This window comes from Pleurodeles waltl, chromosome 3_1 (assembly GCF_031143425.1).
Source record: "Pleurodeles waltl isolate 20211129_DDA chromosome 3_1, aPleWal1.hap1.20221129, whole genome shotgun sequence".
Classification (NCBI taxonomy): domain Eukaryota; kingdom Metazoa; phylum Chordata; class Amphibia; order Caudata; family Salamandridae; genus Pleurodeles; species Pleurodeles waltl.
This window is the reverse complement of record NC_090440.1, coordinates 1653596300-1653620170: the sequence shown is the minus strand read 5'-3', so window position 1 is coordinate 1653620170 and position 23871 is coordinate 1653596300. Positions and strand designations below refer to the sequence as shown.

The window sequence follows — 23871 nt, the reverse complement described above, 5'->3', positions numbered from 1 at the left end:
CCAGGCGCCTAGAGGTTTCTGCCCCCCCTGTGGGCAGATCGGCCTAATACCAATAGGCCGATCTGCCCCCGGGCTTCTCCCGAGGGAAGCATTCAGGACGTAATGGTTACGTCCATGGCGCCACACGGGCGCTGCCATGGACGTAACCATTACGTCCGTGGCGGGGAAGGGGTTAAGGGTAGTGAGGGGTCAGAAAATCTGAAGTCCTTGTTTTACCATGTAAACACTATAAATCCGAAATAAAGCACTAAAATAACAATTACAGAAATATTTCTTAAAGTAAGACCTAAAGTCATTGCATATACACCTTAAAACATAAGCATTCAAAAACCAGTTTCCAACAAAATTACATTCTATGAATTGGTTTCTTTGAAATGGTAAATGCCGTTCATCCTGCAAATTCTCATTTAACAGTTTTGGTGAAAAGTTTTCTCAGTAATGATAGTCCATGTAACCATTTTTCTATGAAATCACATACGACCAGTGTTAGCAAACAAGGCTCATAGGCAGAGGAGGTGGATGGTGACCTGGTCAACAATCAGGTTAAGGAGTCAAAGCTTACACCATTTGGAGTAGGGGAGTTTTCTGTCTTTCAAAACACAAGTTCCAAGTTGGAGGGGCCGACTGGAGGGAGTTTTGCATTGAATCTGAAAGGTTCTTCCCCATACTTCACTGGACCAGGGTACATGCTTATTAGGTGAAGTCATCAATAGATGCCTGGACAGCTGGTGGGTGTACAACATCCTCCTGGCATTCTGGAGCACAACTGACCAGTGGTTGTGGCTGCAAATCTCAAGCGGGTGGGGCATAAATAAAAAAAAATGCATACCTTTTTCCTGTCATTGCTGCCTCCTGCCGCGTTGCTCCTTTGGTTTTCTTTTGCTGTCCCAGCATTCACTGGGACACCAGCACAGGCTCACCAGCAATTCTGGCGCTGCCCACATGCAAAACATAGCATGTAAGCAGCATCAGGATTGGTCTGAGCGGCTCGGAGTGCCATCAGACACAAGCCTGGGGTCTGTGCTATGTATACAGCAGGGTTGAAGAAATCTAAGTGCCCATGTGTGTTTGGCCGGCCTGAGATGGCTAGCCAAACGCACATGAACACTTAATGCACTCTCTCCCCTCTCCCACCGACCAGGCCCACCAAAACACTGCTTGGCTGAGCCACCAAGTGAAAGATAAAATGATAATTCAATATTGTTTTATCTTTCCTCTCCTGGCTTAGCCAGGGGGGTGATGCTCCTTCACCATTGCAAACGAACTGCCCCTGCAACTGACTTGAGTTAACTTGATATGTTTGCCAGATTGAGGAGCTGGCAAGGTTCCGAGGTAATTTTTAATCAGGAGAAAAATTGTCCCAGAGTGTGTGGTAATGTGTAGCACTCTAATTCTGGAACTTTTATTTCATTTAAAGAGACACTCGCTGTCTGAATTACAGTTGGGTGGTAAAACAAAATCTTTCTGGTGGAAGTACTAGGTGTAGGCAAACCCACTGTTAGAATTACCTTCACCATATTATCAAAATGGTTAAGGAAATTCCACCACTGGATCCTTCCCTGCATTAAGCATTGGAAATTTGGGGATTTTGCCTTACTAGCCAATCCTATATGAAGCCCAAGTTTCTTAATGAACATCAGACAATGAAATGCAAAATAGATGTTAGGTTAATACAAGCTGCTAACTAAAACATTACTTGCTTAAAAACACAACCTAGAGTGCAATGTTTGGACTGGATTTATTTGAAAAGTGGTACTTATTAATGGATGATTACGCATTGATGAGCATTCTCACTAGATAAAAAGTGCTGAAATTAATCTGCTGTGACTTATTTAACAAGTGCTTTGGAGAGTGGTTACAGGTTGGCTTTTATGGGATTTTATGAGACCAGAAACCAAATGGTATCAAATAGAGGGACGTTCCCAAAGCCTTGTTCTAGGTAGTTGTTGGTAGTGCCAAATTGACTAGTGAGAGATACATTATTAACTTTCAAGGGATGACCCCCTCAAAGGATAAAAACGTTGTTGTATTTTATGTAAGTCTCGATTTTGTAACAGGAAAGAAAAAACACTCATATTTGCCTTTTCTTATCCATAATGGTGGGCCACGACCCTCTTCTTTCAAAAGATGCCTGGTTCAGAAGACTTTATTGTGGCACATGTTTTCTCTGGTTGCACAGATAGTAAACTACTTTTCTCTTCATCTCAATTCTGCAGTGCAAAGAAACACATTTTCTCTGCTTAGCAGCAACCCAGTTAAACGGTCTTTGCCCCCAAAAATGTAAGGTGCTGAAATGTGCAGTGGTGAATGCTGGGCTCATAGCATGTTAGAAGTTTGCTAGAATTTGATATATTCGGTGGTAGATACTCCCATCTTCCACGAGCAAAACATTCAAAGTGTACCTAACGATGTGTGAAAAAGCGGGCGCTAAAGCAAACTTCCTTCATGTACACAGAACAGGTACAACTTGAGGAGCAGCAGAATATTTTTTCCTTCCAGCATAGAGCTGACACTTAAAGAACACCCACAAAATAGTTACAGCAGTAGCAGCAACAAAGCAAGCTTATGTCACTTGCAGAACAGGTGTAGCACAGTCAAGTGTAAGGGAAGGGCTTACTGCTCTCTAGACACCAGCATCATATAAAGTCATGTATGGGGGAACAGTCCCCGACTGTGTGCCAGAGGATGGAAGAGCTTTTTCTGCGATACCTCTCCTCTTAATAGTATATGCAGGCTTAACTGTGGGGACAGGGTCTATTCCGAATGTTGGGGCAGGGGCTGTCTGCTGGGGTCCCTCTTAGCAGCTGAATCATTTCTCAGAGAACATCCATCCTCTTAGGCTACTGCTGTTGGCCCCTAGAGACTTAGATCTCAATTGGGAATCCTCAACCTTTTGTTAAGATGACTCCCAGGTTCCCATCACAGATGATCCACTGGCTCTTGGTGGCCCCTTATCCAAGCCAGCCTTCAAAAGATCCTTATCAAGTCCTCATAGAACCCCTGACAGCCCTCAAAGACCCAAAGCAAATAAGAACATATGCTAAGGCCAACCCTAATATAATCCTCAGCTGCCATTATGGACCCTCTGCCAGTTCTGGTACATACTCAAAAGACTCTCACACAGCCAATATCAGTTGTCAATTAGAAGCCCGGACTTGGAACTTCGAACTTCCTTTGGCCCTCTACCACTCAGTTTTGGCTCACAACCTCTTAGCCAGTGCTCAGGCCAAATCATCTACTGATCAGTCTGTCAAATAATTTCTTCTGAGACTCAGCCCATCGACATAAATCCTCAGCCTCTTTTTGCTGGTTCTTGCAGGACCTAACATACTCGCATACAGGGTGAGAGACCCTTATCTAAGCTTTTGAGCACCTCAGCATGCTTTCCTAGGCCATTAAGTACCCATCAAACATTCATCTCTCCACCATAAAACCACTATAGAATCCTGTACTGACTGACGTGATCTGGTTAACCACCAATGAAGCATGCCAGAGCTGCCCCTCGGACCCACTCTACTGACCCCGATGTAGTCTGAGATCACTTCTGCTACAGCAGAAAGCTGAGCATGGAGGGATCCTTCAGTCCCATCTCTGTGTGCCCTTTTTTCCCCAGAAGATATTTATTATTTTCAAAATAGACCATGACTATGACTTCATAATACACTTCCAATAAAACATAAGACATAAAAGCACAACAAGAAAAAACGTAAAAAGACATGATGATAGCAGGCCATAAGACTAATGCATAATTGAATACTCATGACTAAATTTAAGAGGCAGATACATGGTTCAAGTACAGAAACGTTTTGGTTCAATGTATATTCAAGATGCCAAGTAACAAAAGCAGAAGCATGTAATAGCAATGCCTCTTCTCATGGTGAGAACAAAATAGAGAAAAGGAAAGAAAGATCGTGCACAATGTGAGAAAAGAGGACAGGTAAGAAATGGAAAGAAAGAGAACAGGCTACACTGAGTCAGGCCAACAAGAGTATCATTACAATAGTCTGACTCTGCAGGGGGCACCGTGGTAACAAGTAATAGTGGGTCCTGAGAGATATCCATGGAGGTTTTTTTTTTTTTTAAATGTCCATCAAATGCATCTCAGAGGAGTCTGTGCAATTTAGCTACAGGATGTTATCCACCCTAATGGAGGCACAGCAGGTTCCATAATTTCTCATAGAAGGTGACCGAGGTTGTTTCCAACCAGAAAGTATCATTTTAGTACCTAGTGCCAGAAGAAGGTCAGTCAGCAACAAGTCCTGATCTGTCAAATCTGGTATTGAAGGATTAGCATATAAACCTAGGACCACTGTCAAACAGTTGTTCTCAAAAGAGACCCCCATTTTATCTTTGATCAAGGATTGTATCTTGGTCCATTGTGGGCGGACCATCCTACATGCAGAAAACATGTATTGTAGGTCCCCCACCCCTTCCTGACATCTCCACATGTGTCAGTTGTGAGTCAACCAATTTTGTGTAATCTGGCTGGTTTCAAAAATGTTTTATGTATAGACCAGTATCTGGATTGCACCAATGCCTGAGTAATCTTTGCACAATAGGGGGTCTACCAAATATTTTTCCAAGCAGCATCTGTGATGCCACTGTTACGAAGAAAATCCAGCTAGGGATCCCATTTACTGGTGAATGATCTGAGCACATGTTTCTTGAGAGATTCCAGAAATTTATAAATGTGACTTGCGGCTTGTCCTTTTTTCTTAGAACTATCCAACAGGCTTGGAAGTTCAGGTGAGTGTGCAGGTTTCAGTTTACTAATCAGCCCTTTGTCCTTCAGAAAATTACAGAATTCAGTATCTGCAAGATCAAAAGTCTGACAGATTAAAGAAGGGGATTAGATTAGATCGGGTGCCTACATTTTCTAGAGAAATAATGCCCTTCATTTCCCTGGAGTCCCAAAACAAAGATTTCCCATTTTAGTTCTGCAGTTGTACCAAAAGGAGGCCATGGTAGAACCTGTTATCTAGTGGCAAGCAGTTTATTGAATTGTAAGAGGGCTGCAACAGTATCCAAAATTATAGACCTGGAATGTTTGATGGGAAGTTTGGCAAGGTAGTATATCGAGAGGGTGGCAGAAAGAGGTAAGGTGTGTATTACATAAGATTCTGTGGGGAGCCATGGAGAAGGGTGTCTCACTCAAAGCCACCAAGATCCCTAAACAATAAGGGATTCCAATTGATTTACTGAGTTTCAATCTACACATAGAAATTATAGGTTTTTTTTTCTTTCCAAATTAATTCAGATATATAGTTGTCAACAGAGTTATAGAAGAATGAGAGATGGATACTTGAAGCATACTGAATACTAAGTTAATTAAAGGGCTATCATACATTTTTATAGTATCCACCCGGCTCCACCAGGTAATCTGCTTAAGTAGTAATTAGGTCCTTAATTTTGGAATGTGTTTATTTCCATTGGTGATAATAGTTTAAGTCCATTTTTAAACCATATTTGATAGCTTCTGGCTTCCACTTCAAATCTAGGCTTCCTGTCACTTTCGAGGTACAGTGGATAATTTAAGGGAAAACCTTGGTCTTGTCTTTAATGATTAGTGGCTACCGACGAGTATCACTCTGTTACTTCCATAATGGTAGGGAGATCCCATGGGGTGTCTTCAGTGAGTAAAAGTACATTATCAGCACATGCCAGGACTACTTGTCTTCTTCAGTTGAACAAAATTAGTGATGTCAGAATTGTCTCTGAAGGAGGAAATCATAGGTTCAATAACCAGTAAGAAAAGAAGCGATGAGAGTAGACATCCTTGACGGGTGCCCTGAGATAATGGAAATGCTTGTGATATGTGGCCATTGACGCTGACCTTCGCAGATGGGTTGGAATATAGGGCCACGGTCATCCGGATAAACTCATCTCCCAATTGATGTGTATGGCACTGCTTGTAGGAAAGATGAGGAGGCTTTGTTAAAAGCCTTCTCTGTGTCTAAAGCAAGAGTGGCCACTGGAGAGAGTGGAAGGTTGGCTTTCTCTGTTACATGGCAGAATAATCTAATGTTATTAGATGCAAGTCTCCTTTTAAGAATGCAGTTTGTGAGGTAGACACCAGTTTCAGTATTACAGATTCTAGTCTCAGCGCTATTATCTTTACATACACAACCAAGGGAGATTGGTCTGTAAATCTTTGCATTATGATGATCCTTCCCCTTTGGTATAGCCACAATTGATGATTCAGCGGCAGAGCCACTTATGGAGCCTGAAGCGGCATAATGGTGAAAGATGGCATGAAGGGGTGCAGCCACCTTATCTGCGCAAAGCTTGTAGAATCTGGTTGTGTATCCATTAGTACCCAGGGCTTTTCCAGATTTGAGTGTATATATTGCAGATATAATCTAATCCTCTCCAATCGGACTATTAAAGCTGAGGATATCTTATTGGGAAATATAGGGTAATTTACAAGATTCAAAATATTAATTTGACAGCAGAGGAGGCAGAATCATTAGAGTTGGGCAACTGAGCATAAAAATCATTAAAAGTCTCTAGGATGTTTTTTGTTGCAGACACCACTGTCCAGTCTGGGTTCCTTATCGCTGGTATAAGTGTTTTGGATTTTGTGTATTTTAAGTAATTTGCTAGAGTTCTTCCAGCCAAGTTTCTGTTACAAAGTTTACCTGCATTGGCAACCTCCACCCATTTCCTAGCTCTCTTACTCAAGATTTGATTGAACTCATACTGTAGGGCATGGAAACAAGATGGAGCCTCTGACCATTTGGTCCATTGAAGGTGTTTATCCAGGGTCAAGATTTCCATCTTCAGTCTCAGAAGGCGTGTAGAAAAGAGTTTGTTTTTAAGAGACATTTGTTGGACCAGGATCCTTCTCAACGTGGCTTTAAGAGCATCCCACCTGGTGGGGGTTGACGTAGCTGCAGCATGGTTCTCAATAAGAAAATGATCAAAAGCCTGCGCAATCGCCTGCTGGTTATATCAACCTCAAGTAATGAATAATTTTCCTTATTTTTAGCCGGATAGTTAAGGCCTTTATTATTCAGTATTTTAAGGTCTGACTGCATAAAGCAGTTGTGAGAGTTCTTAAGGTTCGAAGATGGTGTTTAGGGAGGGCATTGGTGAGTGAAAGACCCAAAAGTAGGCATCAGTAGAGATATTCAATAAGACAAGCACGTTAAAAAGAAAGATTAGCGTATCTGTGTCATGTGGAGCGCAGAAAACCTCCATGGAACATGAGATTGTGTAGCATGAAGTGCCTGCCAGTTAAGACAGTAAAGGGAACAAAGAAAAAAAAATGCTGAAGTGAAAAGAAAGAAAGAGAACCAAATAAGCTAAAATATAAAAGATAATACCTGGAACCTAACCACCCCCCCACTGGAAATGTTTCTATTGCACATTTCCCCACCACTTATCTAGTCCGGATGCTAGGACCACAAGCAGGTCTTCCCGAACCAGCTAAGGTCCCTCCAACCCTCCACAACAAATACCACATCTAAGAATGCCCCAACCCAATGGAGCACAAAACACACACGGTGCACAGACTAGAATAATTATGGAACCAGAAGCACCATTTTAGATATACATTTGGCGCATCGAGCCATAGACACACAAAGAAAGGAAAGTGAAACAAGTTAGAAGTAGAACGGCTCACCAGCTAATAATAATGGCAATATATAAACTAAGTGACCTGACAAGTCCAATATCTGTTGAGAGTACATGCACAGACAACAATACTTAATAGGAGTACAACGCAAAAACTTTTGTGGGAACAAGTGAACTATATTGTAAGAACTGAACGAAGTAGGAGATATAGAAGAGATCACTACTGCATTAAAAATAAACAGAACACAACCCACATCCTCCATCATAACAGTAAGAAAAGGATATACAACAACTACCTCTCCTCTCGGTGGGTAATACCATATCCAAGGCAAAGGAATAGTCCAGAATATTCCTGGAGTGAGACAGGGTCGGTAAAGAACATTGTTTTTCTTTTGACTATGATGCGGAACGCTGCTGGGCCTGCAAATCCAAAAGTAATGGAATGATCTCTGTGTTTGATGATGCACAAGGAAGCCTTTTCTGATAGCAACTGTATTTCTGGAATAGTCTTGAGCAGTATTCATCCTGAAGCCATTCCACTGAACATCCTGCATTGCTTCCATATGGCAAAATCGTAGCGGGCAAATGAGCACACCTGTGAGATTGGAACTACCAGTGGTGGAGTGGAGCTGCAGCTTGTCCATGGGTACTATATGTACTCTTTCTACTTCAAAGTAATCATCAAATGAGATTCCTAAGGTTTGCGGTATCCAGGCTTAAAAAAATTCAGTGAAAGCACTTGCTTCCCCCTCCACATTCTCTAAAAGGCCAAAGATATGCAATTTGCCCCTGAGATTACAGTCCTCAAGTTCAGACATTTCTCTAATGATTTGATCTTGTTTACTGTGGCCTTATTTAGATTTTCTTTCTGAGGTAGATGAAACTTCTAACGTACAAATTCCACATTGCGCGTTAGTCTGTCCACAAGGTTCTTGAAATCATTGCGTAGTGCCTGCAAATCTTGATGCATAGTGTCAGTGTTCGTTTTTGTATCCTGGGTGAGATCATGAAGCGCCCCAAGTCATTGCAGAATAACATTCAGGCTTGCACTCTGGTCTGTTTTTGGCTTAACCGGGGAGTCCACCAAGGGCGGGTCAGCTATTGCCTTTTTCAGAGACATTTTGTTATCTTTGGGGTCTTTCCTGTCATTCTTCTCCTTGATCTTATGATCCGCCATTGTGAGTGGGTGAAATAAAGCAAGGCGTGGTTAGATAAAACACATGCAGATGCAACAGGTGATATTAACAAAGAGATCTGGTCGGCAGCCGAATTTTAGTGACACCTGTGTATAGTTATCAAAATTGTTGTTTATGCCAGGTATATAGGAGATATATGCCAATGTTTATAAAACAAAGAATTGTTGTTCGCCTGGAGCACCTCTTAGCTCTCAGAACCTTCACTTTTACTTCTGCGTCATGCCATGTGTATAATGGACCAACAGAATCTCCAGATCGCCGTCAGTGGGAACTAGATGCACACAGAACCACACCAAAACACGCAGAAGAGACAGCAAGATTACCACATAGGATGTGGCACTGAATGGCTGAAACTAGGTTCCCAGAAAAGTTGAGGCAGGGTGTGCACATCCCTTGAATCAGATATGGAAGATGCACCATATGATGACAGTCGGACTGCAAGTCATTGAGGCAGCAACGACCGCCATTTTGGGAGATCGCCAAAGCGGTGAGCGCTGAATATGAACAGATATGTGTCTGGCGGTTTGGGGGGAACACTTTGTGGAAGGATATAAATGACAGTGTATGCCAACTAATGCAGAGATGATTTTCACATTGTGACAATATTGACATCATTTTAGGCACATTAATAGCGTCTCAGGTGGGATTTGCCATAAATGCTAGAAGCTCCATCGTATTGCATATTCGTGCAGTATCCTGAATCCTCCCACTGCACGCAGAACACCAAGCATAGAGTCCTTGCTGCTTTTATTTGTTTGTCAGCCATGGTGCACCATGAGCTCAATTTGAAACACTGTGGAGATGTAAGCCACCATTTTCTCTTCATGTGGTTGTCACAATTGTCAAGTCGAAATCCTCCTCTATCCGTCAACAAACAGATGTGCTCTTCGATCTGGTATGTAGCCGTAGTGCCCGCATAACATTGGCTGCAGTCAGCACGGTCATCTTGGCATTTAAGGGCATCCAGAACCCAGATGTGTGAGGGTCGAGGGCAGAACATCCGACTCTGCCTGCCTTCACGCCCGGGCTCAGGCCAACTCCCCCATATCTGTGTGTCCTTCAAACATCAGCCATGACACCCAACCCTTCCCCCCCCATCCTTCCCCCTCCCCAGGGCTCCCTCATTTTTCTAGTCTTTTCCTCCCATGAGACTTTCTGCCTCCACTCCCTGCCCCACTGAGTCCATAGGCATATTTGTTTAACAGTGAAGTCCGGCACTTCAGTCATCTGCAACTAGGGTAGCAACTTCAACTAAAATTTGAGTTTGAAACCATGCTTCAAATTTGACGAGTGCCTTTGCAGCCACATTTTTCATACAAAGTGCATGTGTTTTATAAGTATGGACATTCAGCTCAACAAGGGGTATTACGGTGCTGGCTGCAAAAAAAACCTAAAACAAATTAAAGATAGCACCACAACGTTAGGTTCAGTATTCACCAAAAAGTTTACTTCTCCTGCCTCAATATCCCCGTTTTTAAGGCCTTATTAAATTTACATACCTCAGTCATCTGCCTATGATGTAGTGGAAAGGAATTACACTTTGTTGCAGCAAGTATGGCAAAAGCTCAACCGACAAAGGTTGGGCAGCAAAATCTGAGAACCTATGAGAGGAGATTGTCTTTTGATTTCAGGGAGCGTCAAGGACAACGGAAGAGGGAACTGAGAGGAGAGGTGCATGAGAGTAAATGGCCTTATGTACAGGACACATGCATTTGAATAGTATGCACAACTTTAAAGCCAGTGGAACTGGAGCAAAGTTGTAGAAATGTGATACTTTAACCTGAGTTTTAGCACTAGTCTGGCAGCCTGATTCGGAACTACTTTTAGTTTGTAAACCAAGTAGGCCGTGTTAGATATAATTACTGTAATCCAGGTGGACTGAGTTGAAGGCATTTACAGTCTGGATCTTGTGAGAGAAAGTAAACCAATATAAAATGTTTTTCAAAGTGTAAACCTAGTAATAGCAAGACTTTACAACAAATTTGGCCAGGGCCACAAGTGACAGAGATGAATCAATTTTAATGCCTAAATTCATCATACAGAAAGAGAGAGTTTGGGAATTAGTGGAGATGGCCGGAATGAATTGTCCGTAACAAGAAAATATATTCTAAGGTACTAAGATTCTCAGCCATGGCACCGTTCAACAAGCAATGGTTAACCCTCATCCAAAGCTCTTATTTGGCCAGGCATTCATTAAGAGCAGAGCAATCTTTCGCAGAATTTGTCAAAACCACTGGCTTGGATCAGATGAACCAAAAGATCCATGTACATATTAAACAAAAGTGGAGACAGGATGGAACCTTGAAGAATTTCACAGTCCAGGGTTCCTACAGTAGATCTGAAAGGATGAATCAAAGGGAAAATAGGAGAACCAGGAGAATGCTGTGGCACGGATCCCTATTTCTGACAACCTCTTGGGAAGAGTGTGATGATACTCTATCGAAGGCTGTGGAGAAATCTAACTAGATCAAGGTAACAACACAGTTCATCTTGGACTGTCACAACAGGCAACTCGGTACTGAAACCAGGGAAAATGCCCAGCTGCTCTACATCGAGAGCAGAGGTTGCAGTTAAAGTTCCTGGAGCTGTAGGAAATCCGCCCTCTCAAGCAGCTTGGCCATATATGGAAGCTCTGAAATAGGCCTATAATTAAGGAAGATAACAGGATTCAAAGAAGGATTCTTCCCAATACCATTGACAATCTCTTCTTTTAGCAGCTTTAGCCTTTTTAATGACCACTTTAGGGATTTAATGGCCACTTTAAGAATGTTCAGCTTAGTCCATTTGAATTTTGAGGTGGGATTGTAATCTTTTCAGCAGAAGGGCTCCACTAACTGCAAGGAGTGTTTGAGGCAAGCCACATTTTCAGAAAACCAATCACATGATTTTCCCAAGTGCTTGCCCATGGTGTTCTTTATGGGTTATAGGTAATCAAGGTATTAAAGCATGCAGGAATAGTAAGAATCCACCATCTTCTCAGTATCTAGTTCTATAGGTGCAGAATAATTTAAGAGGATCTTAGGTAAGCCCTTAATCTAAACCTTTTTCTAGTTGCAATATTGGAAGGCGGTTAAAGGGGAGGATGTAACTTATACTCCTTCTGAGCGATACAGGAGAAAGAGACATCAAAGTGGTTGGTCAACGGAAATATCACAGGATAGTAAGAAAGACAAAGTGGCAATTGTCTGCAAAAAAAATAAATCTAAGGAGTAACCCAGGCGATATGAAGAAACACTTAAGACAAAACAAAAATCAAAGATATGTCAGTTTCCAGGTGAGAAGGACAGTTCGCTTCTCAAAGTTGGAGTTAAAATCACCTGAAACAACCCAATGAGCAGGGTTGAGGAAACTTGAGATACAATAGAGTTTAGTTGCTTCTATGATTGTGGCTTTCCATCAGGAGAGCTGTAGGCAAGAACCAAAGACCTCTGGATACCATAAAAACCACTAGTTTTTACAGAGAGCCGTGGTATAGCTAAGAGACTGCAACAGTCCAGTCCAGTCTTTTACATTTCAAAGTACTTTTAAGGAGAAAGGCAAGATCTGAACCTTTGGAATTGGCAAACATGTGAAGAGTAGTCAGGCTTGGTAGTTTTAAGAATATCAGGAATATTGTCAGTGAGCAGATATTGGTTAAATAGGCAGTTTCCAAACTTGAACCTACCATAGGGCCTTTATTAACAGCTAGACGGGGTTTAACTGCTAACCTGATGTTGATCAACCTAACAGTGAGCAGCTTGACTTTCTGCAAAACAAGAGAAACCCGGAAAACAAAGGAAAAAGTATTTTCCACATATAGATTGTTTCCCCACGCATAAAAGGATCCAGACAACGGAAGGCAGAGTAAAGGCTCAGCAAATAAGCTCATGTATGGCCTATGGGCCCTTAAACAATTACCACATGGGAGGTCATTAGGCTGGAGGTGTCCCTAGGAGATGGGAACAGGCACCCAGGTGTTCCTTTAGCCTACCATTGGCACGGATGCGCTACAGGTTGGCTAGTGCTTCAAATTATTTTAATGGATGCCACTGATGGAAGTACAAAACGGAGTAGAAATGGCCACCCACAAGTCAAGTAATCTGCTCAAAAATAGTTTTAAAACTATTTTAAGACATTTATATGTGCAGACACAAACATTTGTAACGTTTTATTTTTTACATGCCTCTTTTTAGCACACTGTTAATAGCATGGAGAACATGCTCTCTGCACAACACTACATGTAGCCATCAGGTCATGCGTTTAAATCCTATTAGAACATTGGAATCTCCATTGAAAACAATGGAGTCGCTCCGGACTGCTAATGGCCAGTGGAATCCCAGAGCTTCAACATTTCAATGTTGTCGTTCACAGCTGTTGCTGTGAACAAATGCCTCAGGGAGCCCGAGGGCTCCCTGAGGCCTTTGTTTTATTTATTAGAACAATCTGTCCTCAAGTGGCAGAATGTTCTAATAGCCTTATAGCCCTCTGTAGCTAGGCTACACCAGCATCAAAGTCCCACTCACTTGTTAAAGGCTCAAACCTTTGGCTCAGGCCTTTAATGCTGGAGCAAGCCTTTAGTAGCCAGTATAGCCTGCTGCAGCGGGCTATAAGGCTATAGTATGATAGCTCAATTGGTCAATGAGTTGTTATATCTATCTTAGGTAATAGTTAATTGAGTGTGGCCGCTGTTGCAAACACCAGCTTGTTACCTTCTTGGCAGTACATGCAAATATTTTGCAGAGCAAGGTACACTTACTTATTTCTGATGGTGGTTGCATTAATACTGTGAAGTTTAAAGTTGGGTAGCATTGTTCTTAAGTGCGAGAAACAATTCTGTTTGTACTGTGTGCAACATATACAGGGAGTGCAGAATTATTAGGCAAGTTGTATTTTTGAGGATTAATTTTATTATTGAACAACAACCATGTTCTCAATGAACCCAAAAAACTCATTAATATCAAAGCTGAATATTTTTGGAAGTAGTTTTTAGTTTGTTTTTAGTTTTAGCTATGTTAGGGGGATATCTGTGTGTGCAGGTGACTATTACTGTGCATAATTATTAGGCAACTTAACAAAAAAAAATATATACCCATTTCAATTATTTATTATTACCAGTGAAACCAATATAACATCTCAACATTCACAAATATACATTTCTGACATTCAAAAACAAAACAAAAACAAATCAGTGACCAATATAGCCACCTTTCTTTGCAAGGACACTCAAAAGCCTGCCATCCATGGATTCTGTCAGTGTTTTGATCTGTTCACCATCAACATTGCGTGCAGCAGCAACCACAGCCTCCCAGACACTGTTCAGAGAGGTGTACTGTTTTCCCTCCTTGTAAATCTCAAATTTGATGATGGACCACAGGTTCTCAATGGGGTTCAGATCAGGTGAACAAGGAGGCCATGTCATTAGATTTCCTTCTTTTATACCCTTTCTTGCCAGCCACGCTGCGGAGTACTTGGACGCGTGTGATGGAGCATTGTCCTGCATGAAAATCATGTTTTTCTTGAAGGATGCAGACTTCTTCCTGTACCACTGCTTGAAGAAGGTGTCTTCCAGGAACTGGCAGTAGGACTGGGAGTTGAGCTTGACTCCATCCTCAACCCGAAAAGGCCCCACAAGCTCATCTTTGATGATACCAGCCCAAACCAGTACTCCACCTCCACCTTGCTGGCGTCTGAGTCGGACTGGAGCTCTCTGCCCTTTACCAATCCAGCCACGGGCCCATCCATCTGGCCCATCAAGACTCACTCTCATTTCATCAGTCCATAAAACCTTAGAAAAATCAGTCTTGAGATATTTCTTGGCCCAGTCTTGACGTTTCAGCTTGTGTGTCTTGTTCAGTGGTGGTCGTCTTTCAGCCTTTCTTACCTTGGCCATGTCTCTGAGTATTGCACACCTTGTGCTTTTGGGCACTCCAGTGATGTTGCAGCTCTGAAATATGGCCAAACTGGTGGCAAGTGGCATCGTGGCAGCTGCACGCTTGACTTTTCTCAGTTCATGGGCAGTTATTTTGCGCTTTGGTTTTTCCACACGCTTCTTGCGACCCTGTTGACTATTTTGAATGAAACGCTTGATTGTTCGATGATCACGCTTCAGAAGCTTTGCAATTTTAAGAGTGCTGCATCCCTCTGCAAGATATCTCACTATTTTTGACTTTTCTGAGCCTGTCAAGTCCTTCTTTTGACCCATTTTGCCAAAGGAAAGGAAGTTGCCTAATAATTATGCACACCTGATATAGGGTGTTGGTGTCATTAGACCACACCCCTTCTCATTACAGAGATGCACATCACCTAATATGCTTAATTGGTAGTAGGCTTTCGAGCCTATACAGCTTGGAGTCAGACAACATGCATAAAGAGGATGATGTGGTCAAAATACTCATTTGCCTAATAATTCTGCACTCCCTGTATTGTCATTATTAGTTGATTATAACCAGGGCCACTGGAATTATGTGGTAGGCGACAGACAAATTATGCTGCATAATGTGGCACATTTTGTAGTAGTATTTCAGCATTAGTTTATCATTTTTTCATTTGGTGACACTGGATACTGGCTGCACCTCATTAGTACCCATTTAACATCCAAATATCAGGAGTGTGGCATTTAATAAAATATCTGCTTGTCCATGGACAGGTTGCCTCATAAATCTACTCGTCCTGTAAAAAAAAAAAATAATAAAAAAAAAAAAATACTGGTCTCTTTGGTACCATGTAGTGCGGTGACAAATTATAGCAGCAAACTCATTATATAAGAGCTCTTATAATAGCCTCTCTGATCTAACAGAGGTTGGGCTTGAACACTAGCAATTTCCTTATTTTGCCACCTTTCTGCAGATCTGCATACTGGGGCTGGAGGAAGCAGAAAGCAATAGTTCCAGGGTTGGAATGACTTTGAGTCTTGGCCAACTTACTAACTTGCATGTTTTAAGAATTCTCACCAGTTCTTTATAATCTTTTCCCATACTGAGAAAGGTTGGAATTTTACTCCTGACAAAAGGAAGAAGTGGAAGTTCTTGCAGGGTTGGGGAAAAAAGTGGTTGGAGGGAAAGTGAACTTGTAAACGCTCAATAGATTTTCGCATGAGCAAATCTACACATGCATATTTGCTCATGCTAAAATACATTTCACAAATATTTTCTAGTAGTGCGATTTCCTGGTCTACTTCTGTAAATTCTTTTGATGTAATGAAAGCCATAATTCTGCACTAAAGCAAAGACAAGTCCATGAGTACACTTTTGTGACTTTCTTTAAGAATTGGGCCCCTAATTAGGTATGGTGTTAACCAGAGCCTTCTGTTTTTATAGAATATCCATTTTTCTCAAGCCATCTATTTGCTGGTTGTACTCTGACTGACAGCTTTCTTCTCTTTCACATAGGAGCATATTGGCACACAAATAGTTTTGTTCAGTGCCAGGAACTACCGTCGCAATGTGTGATTTGTTTTTTAGACCAATTTTGTTTTTGCTTTTTGCAAATATTTGTTACAATCGTGAGGGCCTAGCAGCTTTCACAACAATAACGTTTTACAAAAGCCATGTCAAAACAGGACACACATTGACAAAACCAAAAGACTGGCCACCAGCGTTGATCGGTTGGCTTTGCCAAAGCTTCCTTTCATATTTCCCATAAGCTTGTTGACACTGATTTTTTTATTAGGATTTTTTTTGGCACAACTAGGAAGCATCAACACATTTTGCTAAATGATCCTTCAAAGAGATATTACCTACAATTTAACAGAAATTTAGCAAAATATATTTTTTTCCTATTTGCATTTTTTCTGAACATCTTATTTTGAAAGGAAAGAATTATAAAACTTGCTTACAAGCTTCTGCAAACATTTGCATGTAACCAGAGAGCATTCTGGGAGCATTATACGTAACCTCACATTGTTAAACTTTTCAAATGTGTGTACACTTTTTTTTCTGGAACCACTGTCAGTAGTGCAATGTGAGCTTACAACATTTATTTAGAGCGATCATTTCAGTTATGTGGAATTCCTATCGCCCGACGCCCGGGACATCTTGTTTGGGGTCAAGGGCAACAAGTTTTCATGTTTACTTTGTCCTTGGGACAAGTAGGCCCAACCCTCTGCAGCACAAACCCTTTAGATGCCAGTTTACAGAGAGTGGAACTCTCTGCAGTTGAGGTAATGTGTTTCCAAAAGAAATGCTGTTCGGACTTGTATTCATGGTTCATTATTTGAGAGCCTTCATTATTAGGGCGAGTGCTGTAAATAAATGTTCTAAGGTCACACTTCACTACTGACGTTGGTTCCAGTACAAAAAAAAAAAAGTGTACACACGTTTGAAAAGTTTAGGCTATGAGGCTAAGTATAATGCTCCCAGAATGCTCTCTGATTAGATGCAAATGTCTGCAGAAGCTTGTAAGCAAGAGAGAAGAGTCTTTGCTTTTAAAATAAAATGTTCAGAAAAAATGCAAGTAGGGAAATTTTAGGTGCTATTTCTTTGAAGTGTCATTTAGTAAAATGTGTTGATGCATGCTAGTATTTCCAAAAATATTTCTAATGGAAAGCACACGGTGTCACCAGTGGCATAACAAAGGCCCCGCAGCCGCCCTTCAGCACAGCACCTGCCCTGAGTGAGTCTGAAGAGGGGGATCCTCCATGTTCTTTGCAAAGGGGCACCCTCCAGTTTTGTTACGTCACTGATTGCCGCTGTAGTTCCTTACACTGAACAAAACTACTTTGTGTGCCAATATACTCCTTGTGGAAGAGCAGAATGCGATCAGTCACAGTAAAGCCAGCCGATAGAGAGAGAAATAGAAGTTTCATCAAAACAAAATGTCTTTGTTAACACCAGACCTAATTAGGGACCAAGACCCACATGTATGTAGCTTTTTGCATGTCTTAAACAGCGAATTTAGCTGTTTGCGATGTGCAAAAAGCACATCGCGATGCACAAACCCAGTTTTGTGATTCGGTAACCTGGTTACCGAATCGCAAAACGTGTTTGCGACTTGCAATTAGGAAGGGGTGTTCCCTTCCTAATTGCAACTCGCAGTGCAATGTAGGATTGTTTTGTGACCGCGGGCGCAAACCAATCGCAGTTTGCACCCATTTCAAATGGGTGCTAACCCATTTGCAAAAGGGAAGGGGTCCCCGTTGTGAAGGTCACTGTAAACATTTTTTCAGAGCAGGCAGTGGTCCTGTGGACCACTGCCTGCTCTGAAAAAATTAAACAAAAACATTTCATTTTTTGTTTTTGTAATGCATCTCGTTTTCCTTTAAGGAAAACGGGCTGCATTACAAAAAAAAAAACTGCTTTATTGAAAAGCAGTCACAGACATGGTGGTCTGCTGTCTCCAGCAGGCCACCATCCCTGTGAGGGCTGCCATTCGCAAGGGGGTCGCAAATTGCAACCCACCTCATGATTATTCATGAGGTGGGCATTTGCGACCCCCTTGCGAATCGCAGATGGTGTCAGGGACACCATCCTACATGCGGATTTGCGACTCGCAAATTGCGACTCGCAAATCTGAACCTACCTACATGTGGCCGCAAATTCTTAAAGAAAGTCACAAAAGTGCACCCATGGTATATGTCTTTGAATTAGTGGCTTTCAAGAGAAGTATACCAGGAAATCGTACCCCAATAAAATATTTGTGAACTGTATTTTAGCATGGGTAAATACGCATGTGTAGATTTGCTCATGTGAAAATCTATTGAGCATTTGCAAGTTCATTTTCCCTCCAGCCACTTTCTTCCCAACCCTGGAAGAAGTTCTGATTCTGCCATTGTCAGGAGTACATTTCCAACCTTTCTTATTATGGGAAAATATTAGGGAGAAGCTGGTGAAAATCTTTTAAACATGCAGGTTGGTAGGTTTGCAGACTCAAAGGCATTCCAGCCCTGGAACTATTGCTTACTGCTTCCTTCAGCCCCAGTATGCAGATCTGCAGAAAGGTGGCAAAATAAAGAAATTGCTACAGTAGGGATTGAAACTGCAAGTATTCAAGCCCTACTATGGTAGTAGCCCTGGCATAATCAAAGAGGCTATTATCAGAGCTCTTACATAAAGAGATTGCTGCCATAATTTGTCACCACACTATATGGCACCAGAGGGACAAGTAGATCTTTTTACAGGACAAGTAGATTTGAGAAGCAACCTGTCCCCTGGACAAGTAGATATTTTAAAAAATTACACACCCCTGATTAATGCACCATAAATACAAGTTCAAACAGCATTTAACCTTTGGACACATGTATTACCTTAACTGCAGACAGTTCCCTTTCTTGTAAACTGGCAGCCAAAGTGTTTGTGCTGTAGGGGGTTGGTTTTACATGTCCCATGGACAAGATAAACTTGAAAACGTGTTGCCCTTGACCCCAGTCAGCATGTCCTGGGCCTCAGGCTATAGAAATTCCACATCCCTGAAATATAGCAGTAAGCATCAGAAAGCTGACCAGTCCAGTTTTGCTACAGGGCCTTCCATTATGCAGCAACACATGTTGCTGCACTTTTAGTAACCTTTCAACTGTTTGAGCTTGAAACATTTTTTTTGTTAAAATCTGCAGATTATGCAGCAGAATATGGATTCTTTGGCAACTGCGGCAAATGTATAACGATGCAAAAATCGTTGCGTCCTCACAATCGCATAATTCCCGTGGCCCTGATTATAACCATTCTCATACATACTGATCGTTCGCCCCACGCCTCCCGTTATTTAATATGTGACAGAATCACTGGCGACGGTTTCGGGGGGTCTTGCTACACGTGATTGAAACGGTTATTCAGCCATCTTCTAAGCCGCACCTGTGTTTCATACAAGCATAGAAAGAAGCAGTCTGTTGCAACAGTTTCTTACTGTTTAAGCCTCTCTTCAAACTTGAATAGAGAAAGCCTTGTGTATTCCAAGTCTTGCTTTGGGTGGCCAAGGCTGAACTAAAAAAGCAACTGCTGTGCTTAATGTACTGTTCAGAGGATTCTGTGCACGTACTTTTAAATCTTCTGAACCAACCTAGATACCGATTTCAGATCTGAAGCCAAGCTTGATCAATGGTCAGTGTCTTGTCATTAGCTTACTAAACTACAGCAAGTTGTGTCAGAGGACTGTCCAGCAGCTCAAATGCTTCAGCCCCAATGTTTTTGGTGCCTTAAGGTCTTATTTGGATCAGACTCGTTTCCTTACAAGACCTTGAAGATGATCTAAAGGATTTAGATGATGATGATGATGATGAGGAGGCAGGGCAGGTTATTTGTTGTCTACTCACTATACCGGTGATGCAATATACTTGCACCTCCAAAATGCTAGTGGTCTTGGTACCTTGCCAGAGAAAGAACTGAACTCCTCTTTGGGTCTCTCGCTTGCTTCCGCCCAACCCCCAAAAGAGAAAAAATCCTCCTATGCTATAGTGATACACATGGCAGCAGAAGTTTTAGAACTGCAGTTGCCATCAGTGGAAACCAGTGCTAATGTGCTTACTGAAATTTTGCAGCCAGACCCTTCAAATGAAGCTTCTTTTCTACCCTTTAGGGAAGCTCTGACTGACTGTGGCCACAGCATTGTTTAGGTCCTGCTTGCCACCGCTACTTAGTTGCTGCATATTAAGCCATCACAAATCTGCTCCAGATGAGCAAGCCTTCTTAACTCATCACTGAATACCAGAAGGTCTTGTAGTTCCAGCGGCGCCCGTCGAAAATCTCAAGGTGAGGGGTGGCTTGGTCTGTGGGGGCGCTGTTGGAATAAAAAAGATTTGTTAAAAAACATATCTGTTCCCGTCGCAGCAACCTGCCGCCTTGCCTCTCTACTCTTCTTCTGGTGCCCCAGCATTCACTGGGACACCAGCGCAGACTCCCCGGCAATCCTGGTGCTGCTCTCATGCTAAGTTTAGCATGAGAGCAGCACCGGAATTGGTCTGAGCAGCTTGTTCTGTCGCTCACAGTGCACTGGAGTCTATGCAATTTCTCCAACCCAACTGTAGCACAGCTGGGTTGGAGAAACCTTAGTGCGCATGTGTGTTTGGCCGGCCTGAGACGGGAATCCAAACACACATGCGCACTTAAAAGTGCACAGACTCCATTCCCCTGCTCCTCCCCCACCTCCTGTGGCCCAGCCCTGCCCCTCCCTTCACATGGTACTGGCTGAGCCAGGAGCTGAAAAATAAAACAATAATTATCCAGGCTTAGCCTGGGAGGCGACGCTCCTTTGCCATGGCAAAGGAGCCACCACTGTGTAGTTCACTGGGGTTCATTCAGCAAAGTGAACCCCAGTGCATCTTGTAGTGTGGGCTTTAGCCAGCAAAGTGAACCACAGTACATTCCCTACTGCTCCACCGGATGTACAGAGCACTGATGCGCTTGGCAAAAGAGTGTTCTACATCAGTTTGGCATTACAATCATTGAATGTGGTATGCCTGTTGGGCAGATAAACTCACTCCTGCTGGGACTGGGTAAGTGAGATCTTGCCCACCCTTCCTGAGCAGTTTAGAAACGCTTTTGCGCAAACAGGGTATGGACGCAGGTAAATATATTTTGGGGGCTTAGTTAGATACCACATATTGTGTAGGCCATGCTATGGGCGATAGTGTGTTAATTTGGCTCCTCACATTAATGGGTGTGTCAGGTTTCTCTGGTGGCATCTAAGCATCCCTACTATGCTTTTTAGATGGCTCCAGGTAGTTTGAATGCAAGATAGATTCTGCTTTGGAGCGGTTTAAACAGCCATGCTATGGCCTGCTCCTTGCTCACCCCAGCGCATTGGTTCCCTCATCAATACAGGAAGTTCAGGGAATACTCATGGGGCCTGTCAGGCCACCAAATGTAGCCATTCAGCCCGCCCAGCTGGCTGTATACCCCCTTGAGTATCCAGGTGATGTGGTGGCAGCAGATGACAGGGCTTCCAACATCATAGCCAGTCCTCACCTTCCTCTTACTTGCCTATACCAAGTCACTCTGATTCTCCTTAGGAGGCCACTCATGGCTGAAGTGCTGAGTTTGATTTTACCTTCCCAACTGGTGTTTGTTTTCCTCAGAACAGTGGGTCGTGCAGGTTGTCCATCTTGATTACTCCCTTCTTTTTCTGTCAACCCCCCACACCCACCATTAGACATCGACAGAAGATGCCTCAGTCCTTTGCAAAGAGGTTCAGCCATCTTTGGCCAGAGGAGCCATAGTGAATGGATTGTGGTATCAGACCAATTTTGGACTTTCAATTCTTGACGACCTTCCTTCAGAAGGGCAGATTCATGATGCAAAGATTGGTCCAGGTCCTCTATGCCCTATTACCTGGGATCGCATAGTGTCCTTGGACTGGCATACTTTCATGGACCCATCCTGCAGTTCCACAATGCGTCTCCTTCACTCTCTTGTGGGGAAGGAACACTTTCAGTTCACTGACCTTATGTTTAGCCTCCCTAACCATACATGTATTGGTGGTGGTTGCAGCCTATCTTTGCAAGTTGGGGGGAGGTGCCCATATTCTCTTACTCTGACGACTGGCTATTGAAGGTGGGTTCTTCAGTCACTCGCAGATGACCATCTCATTACTATTTTTTCTGCGATTTTCCATTGACAAGCTGGAATCACATCTTCAACCAGTGCAGAGGATTCCACTTAAATAGACTATTTGGGGCAATGTACTCTATACAACATATCTTCCCCCTGTAGAGCGTCTTGAGCATTTAGGATCTGATCCCAGTGTTTAGGGCCTTGTGTTCCAGCCTCGGTCATTCTGAGGCTTCTGAGTCTCCTGGCTTCATGTATCGTGCTGGTGCCCCCTGCCCTTGGCACATGCAGTCTCTGAAGTCAAACCTCTGCCCTCAAAGAGTTCAGCCCTTGGGGTGCCTCTTGTAAATATCTGTGTGACAGACGAGGTGGCCCCAGACCTTCAGAGGTGGATGAAAAATTCCACTCTGACTTGTGACAGATAGTTCTCACTACTGCATCCAGAGCTTAGAGTGGTGACGGATGCATCGGCTCTGCGCAGGCAAGGCCACCTAGATGAGGTGGTGATCAGAAGTGTCTAGTTTCCACTGGAGCAGAGGCACGACCAGTCGTTTGGAGGTTCGTGCCATCTGGCTGTCTCTCAGGATCTTTCTACCTTCCATCAAGGGCAGTTCTATTGAAACTTCGACAGACAGCATAACTGCCATTTAGTGCTGCAACAAACAGGGAGGTGTGGGCGTCACGGGGTGGGGAGGGGTTGGAGGAGTCCTGGGCCAGGGGGTGCTCAAGCTGTGGCTGGCTGATCCTTCATGGAATCTCCTTGACAGTCAATCATCTGACAGGATCCCTAAACGCCTGGATGAATGAGCGCAGCAGAAGCCATCTAGCTGCCTTTGAGTGACATCTTCTTCTGGAGGTAGTTCAAAGTGTATATTTCCAGTGGACTGTGCCTTGGGTAAATCTTTTCACTGTTGCCGAGAATTGTCAAGCCTTTTGTGCTCTAAGCTTTACACTTCAGGCTTCCTGCAGGGACGTGATCCACCTTTCTCTGGATTCCAGGCTCCTTCATGCAATACAGTCTTTGACGTTACTTACCTGATTTTGAAGAAGGTCAGACGGGACAGGGCTCAGCAGATCCTCATAACCCTGGACTGTGCTTGGAAGATCTTGGACTTCAATCTGCTGAGTCTGGGCATTTGCCCCCTTTTTACCTATATTTTTGGGGTGGCCATAACCAAGTATTAATAGCTCAGTGGCTGTTTGCTGTGATTGTGAAGGGCCAAAGTAACCTGGTGGTAAGTGATTGGAACCTCTGGCATAATGGGAAGATGTTGCTCTCATTCCCTGAACAAGTGACATTGAAAAGGTTATGCTCCTTTAAGGTTGGATTGGATTCTGTGATTCCCTATACATTTATGATGGTGTGTGGTTGAAAGAAGGACCTATTGTTGTATTGGTCCGTCTGGTTGTCTTGGTGAATGGAAGACCCAAGGTAATCGACATTCTAGCGCTCCACCTTCGTAAGTGATGATAGTAGAGGTTTTGTGTGTGCCTCATTCATGTATTGATGCTTTTCGCCTTATTTTGGGAGAACGTTCCTGAGAAATTTACATCATGGATTATGTGACTATGCTCGTGTTTATACGTGGAGAGTTACTTAGTTGGATGTTGCCTGTGCTTGCTCTGTGTGTGTGCGCAAGTCTGTA

General features: G+C 42.9%; 1 protein-coding gene across 2 annotated transcripts in view; it reads left to right on the top strand.

The window, feature by feature from the left end:
• The window catches only part of OLA1 (Obg like ATPase 1), a 659689-nt gene that overhangs the window by 300216 nt on the left and 335602 nt on the right, over positions 1 to 23871 (top strand). The gene's annotated exons all lie outside the window — the stretch shown is intronic.